This window comes from Solanum stenotomum, chromosome 3, assembly GCF_019186545.1.
Source record: "Solanum stenotomum isolate F172 chromosome 3, ASM1918654v1, whole genome shotgun sequence".
NCBI lineage: Eukaryota > Viridiplantae > Streptophyta > Magnoliopsida > Solanales > Solanaceae > Solanum > Solanum stenotomum.
In genome coordinates this window covers 53842775-53848774 of record NC_064284.1, presented here as the reverse complement: position 1 = coordinate 53848774, position 6000 = coordinate 53842775, and positions in this window count along the sequence as shown.

The following is a 6000-nucleotide window of genomic DNA, read 5'->3' as shown; positions in this document are numbered from 1 at the left end:
TCCTTTTTGCTCCTAAGTGTCCATGCTTCCACCAAAACTTTAAATACATGAAACTTAAGAGTTTTCATCAGATATTGAAACAAAATAAGTATTTGAGGACACTATTTCTATCAAAATAAAGCCCTAAATTAGTCCAATTTGTTGACTCATCAACACCCCCAACTTAAACATTTTGCTTGCACTCAAGCAAACTCAAGTTTAGTCGTTCAACAAGGTGTCTCAAATAGTGCTACACAAGACTAAATCATGAACATACACAACAAGACTCAAATTACTTATGCGATGATCAATTATGTACTCAAAGATTCAAGTTATGACACACCATTACCAAAGATTCTCATGCTCGCAACACTTGCTACTTGTGCAAGTTCTAGCTCAATAAAAAGTCTCTCAATGCCCACACATAAAAGATGATTCCATATTTATAGACAAAGGTTAATCAATTCAAGACCACGATTCAAATGCAACGCTCACACTCATAAACGAGGAACACAATGCATGTTTTAAAGCATAGGTTTACCCTAATTTTCCAATCTACTTTCGATTCGGCTTATTCAAGATCAAAAGGGTCTTTCTAATGATTGTAATGGGGGGTGAGTGCACAGGTATGGTCATTTAGGATCAGTGACTTCTTCCTCGTGAGATGTGGTACTCTCGATGCATTCCCTTCTTTTTCTAGTGCTTCTAAGTCATCTTTTTATTCACCTCCATGGATTGCTTGGAAACCCAATTTCTTTTGTACTTTACTCCAGAGTTTATTTTATTTTTATTTTTTTCATCATTCTGCAACACCCTGGGTAAAGGGGGACTTTTCTTGCATTTCTTGACTTCTCCTTTTCCTTTTCACCACACCCCCAACTTAGGATTTTGTCCTAAGTTGGCTATTTGCTAAACCACATATCAAGAGGTTTATAGGTAGTAGGTCAAGTGAGGTCTAGGGTTCATCAATGTTCTTCCAGAGAAAGGTAAGACTCAAAGGGTATTCAAAAGAGTTTTACACGCTCACGGGTAGGCCACAAAAAAGGTATATGTCAAATTTGGCTCTCACTCTTTAAAGTTGCCTAAGATCATTTCAAGAGAACACCTTTCTAAATCAATCAGACTAACTGGGTAAATTCTAAGTTTATTCATGTATGGATCAAAGCAAGCTAATCACACAAGGCATCGACACTTAAAGCAAACAAGTCTACACACTTTCGCTAGTGTGCAATGGTCATTACAAGAAAATCAATTCGATAAATGGCTAATCACAATGAGATGCAAAGAGTTCACATATTGTTTATGCTACTTCATTTGGCCTCAGCATAGCAGTAAATTCATGTTCGTTCAATTTAGAGCACTATTTAAGCCAACGGTATTGATAGAAATAAAGATTTAAATTTGTACGAGAATAGCCACTTTCAACACAAGCGGTGGCTTCGAAAAAAATAATTTCTTGGAAGGTTCAAAATTTGCAATCATGTAAACCAGGAAGAAGCCATAAGCTTAAACAACCGCAAAAACAATATTAAGCGCCACTACAGACAACCCAAAAATATACAAAAACACAGACATTCATAGCAAGCAAATATTGGTGAGCCTCACCCCACCACAATCAAAATATATTTGTCCTCAAATATATAACAATAATCTAGAGGTCAAATTAAAGAAAGACAGAGATAGGGCTAGAGAATAATCCTAATTAGGCAGTTGTTTCAAGTTGGAGTCCTTCAACAGATGTCGCGTAAAGCAGAAGGTATGTTGGATACAACGGTGCATTGCCGATTGATTCATCAAGCTCTCTACAACTTTTCTTAGCATTCCAATACGCTTATCCAGTCGTTCCCATTCGGTGGTCGCGTTTTGGTTTTTGAGTGATTCGGCACTTCGCCAAATAAAATTTTACTTCGTCGAGTTTGACAGAACTTCTCAGCAATCGTGGATGTTCAAACGGCGGTGACCATCTGGGTCGCCGATCGGGTGGGCGATATCTTGAGTCAAACGGAAGAATAGATTTGATCGTCGGCTTCCTTGGCGACTCGCCAACTAGGTCTGCTTCTCGCCATTATGCACCTCTTTGGCACCTATTACACTTAAATATATAAAACTAAGACACTATTATTTTACTAGTACGCCAATATAAGACAATATGGGGTTTTGGGTTGTCTCCCAAATAGCGCCTTAGTTAACTTCGCGGCACGACGCAAGTCAAAGACTACTCTTCGTCCTTGGAATCACCCATGGTGTAATTAGGTGAATCTTCAGCGAACGAAGGATAGTGACCCGTCATTAAATCGGTGATTTGAGCATCCTGCAGTTGAATTGTCATGAAGTGAGAGGCCGACGCTTCATTTAGCATTTCGACATTTTCCTTCATCTCATTCAACATCTTCTCATGTGACTCAATCTTTTCTTGAATGAGTGACAGGGCTTCATCATCCTGTATACCTCTCTGCTTCTTCCCATGTTTACATTCTCGAAGGGAGGAGTGCTTTTCTTTCCTCTTGGCTTTTACCTCCAATTCTGTGACTCTAGTAGATAGAGCATTCAACTAGGTAGCTAGTGCGTCCCACTCTTGCTTCTTTTTGGCTTCTTTGTTGGCTTCTACCATGCCATCAAGGAGTTTTGCTAAAACTTCATAGGGTTGTTGTAGAATACCGCCCTCTCAAATTAAATCGGCTATATCTCTATTCTCGTGTCCTAGACCCCTGTAGAAGCATTCCAGTAGCCCCTTGTCTGTCATCCCATGAGATGGGCATGGTTTCAGCACCGCTTGAAACTTCAGCCACATGTCCTGAATAGTCTCATCCCCTTCTTGTTTAAAGGTCAGGAGGTTTTTCCTGAGGTTCAATAGTTTCAGAAGGGGATGATCCGTATGGTATCCATAATGGTTTTTTATCCTTAGTTTCCTACTCTGTTATTCAAACTAGCAAAACAAAACTACAATTTAGATTAGTAACCCTAAAACTCGAAAGATTCAAAAAAAATATTTAACTACGAACCCCCAAATAACACCATTTCCCGACAGTGGTGCCATTTTGATGCTTATCGTGACCAACGACACTAACCTACGATACAAGTGTCTACGATTGTCGATAATATAGTAACCCAACTAAAGGTTGGGGTCGTGTCCCTTGGGAGTGGTTTTGAGAACTGATAGAAAAATAAAATTTAGTTCTAACTAGTCATAGCTAGAAACGTTAACGAGTAAAAATATAGTAAATTGAAGGGGGTGACAAGAAAGTGTCAATTATCAATTGGGGGTTTTGTCACAAGTAGTAAAAATAATAAAAATAACAAGAAAATCAAGTATGGGGACAAGTTATTGGGGTGTGACCGCAATACAAGTTGAGATAAATCGTTGGGTACATGCCTTCGATAGGAAATTTGCAAGATAATAGTGACTAGGCTAAGCTTTAGATGGAAATAAGTTCCCTCTCGGGCAACTTACCCCGTTTCAAATGCGTTCCTCTCGGACACCCATTTGCTGCATGAAGGCCAGCCTACGCCTTACCCCACTCACTCTCTCGAGTAGAGTGTTAGGATATGGGACTAGGGCTCACCCTCTCGGGCTGAACCTCATGTAGACCCACTCCTTAGGCCATTAGTCTAGCGGCCTCGGTTTCGCGAACTCCCTCTCGGGCAAGCCAAAAACACATGGGTGATTTTGTACTTGCAACTTCAAACCAATTAAATTAAACCACAACCAATAGGTGAAATCACAATTAAAATACATCTAACCTATCAGCAAGCAAGACCCAACAACAATATCAACACATATTTGATAAATCACACCCCAAGAATGGGAGTTTTAAGCCACACATCAAGAAATAACAAAATACACCTAAAATGATACTAAAATCAAATGGTATAAGAAATTAAACATTGATTTAAACAATGGAAGAAGAATGGAGAAGACCCACTTCCAACTTGGGGAAGATGAAATCCTTCTTTCTTCAAGTCTCCCAAAACCTTCTCCAAACTTGAGAGAAAATATCCAGAAAAGTACTATTCTATTCTGGAAATTAAAATTAATGTTCGACTCTTTAAAAATTAATAACAAGTTTAGTATTTATAGACTTTAGAAAATAGTGATGCCGGATCTTTCGGCGAGGTTAGTCGAAAGCGCCGATATACTCGGCGATTCGCCCTTTGGTGTAGTTCGTCACCGTCTTGCACTAGCCTTCTGCGTCGTCGTGCTCTGTGTCATTCGGCGGTAAAGTACTGCTTCGCAGAACTATTCTGTGAAGCACTGACTGCTCCTTTCATCGCCTTTTGATCCTTATCCTTCAGGGCTTCGCGTACTGGAACAAAGGGCAGAGTGCGTCCATTCAGCAAGTCGCTAAGTGTGCTTGGCCATACGCAGGCTTCAGCCTCTTCGTTCCTTTCAGCCTTTTTTGTTCCTTTTTGCGCCTAAGTGTCTACGCTTCCACCAAAACTTTAAATACCTGAAACTTAAAAGTTTTCATCAGATATTGAGACAAAATAAGCATTTGAGGACACTATTTCTATCAAAATAAATCCCTAAATGAGTCCAATTTGTGGAATCATCAATGCCCTAGACTTCCAATTGATTAAGCCTTGCAACTTTTAGGTAACACCTTGTATGTGCCTAAATCCTAGTCATTTTGTTAAAGAAAGAGTTACGTTTTTCATTTGATTTATCTGATATGCACCAATAGTGTAAATGAATTTCTTCATCAACCTTGAGATGTATTATTAGGAACGAAGATATATTAAACAATATAGGAGTTTGCCTCGTGGTGGACAAGATGAGAAAATTAAGATTGGGATGGTTATGGTTTGTTAAGAGGAGAAGCAATACCAATAATACATACAATAACAAAGGAATCTACGCTTCTCCTCTTCACATAGCAGAACAATCTCAATCTCGTTTCCCTCATCGTGTCCACCATAGGGCCAACTCCCACCTAATTAAATATATCTTCTTTCCTAATAGTACCTCTCTAGGTCATGCCACAATTCATTTACACTACTGGTGCATTTAAGATCAATCAAATAAAAAAACAACTCTTTCCTTAACAAAATGACTTGGATTTAAGCACTTACAAGTTGTTACCTTAAATTCCCAGGGCTGAATCAATTGAAGACCAAGACATCTCTTCAAGAACATTGTGAGCAATGGACAAACCTTTTCAACCACCACACAATCCATTTTTATCGATTAGGTATTTGATGGAAAATTCTTCTTCATGTTCATCCACCAAAATAATAGTGTCATCATGTTTTAACAAATGAGAATCGAAGAACTTTCTTTGAAAAATCTATTGTATCAAAATATTAATAAGAAAATCTAGACTATATGGTACCAAAATAAGTCTAATTTTATCAAGAAGAAAATAAAGTTACCGACCAAAACCCCCCATGATTTGCAAAGGGAGCATATATTTGACAAAACTAGGAAACCTATACGGCAAATTTGCTTGAAATTTATTGGTATGTAGTTGGGCTGATCAGCTTGCTTCAGCAAAGATCTATTTTTATCCCTTATTTTAACTTCAGGTTAAATGTAGAATCAAACACATTTTTAGAGAGATAATAAAACCAATCAGACAACAGAACAACATCTCATATGAGTATAATTTATTTTAGATAAAATATCCTAATTGAATATGAAAACATTAGTTTGAAATATATAACTTAATGAATAAACTATGAAAGATGAAAAGCATCTGGAGAAATCACTCCAACTTGTGGTTTCAACAACTAATTAAGCTCACAAATTTCTAACAAAAATAATTTATATTTTTCTTTTTCATTTCTTATATATTTTTGGCTTGTTCTTCACATTTTATGTTTTTCTTCTTCATTTGGACAAATATGGTTTTCACTATCTTTTCCTTTCATATTTTATCCTTCAATTTCTTGGTCATATTATTAAGAACTTTAATTTTTATTTCATTTTTGTTTAATTTAATTTTTTGGCCATATTATTAAGAACATTCATTTTTTATTTTATTTTGTCTAATTTAATTTCTTGCTTATATTGTTGGAGGAACA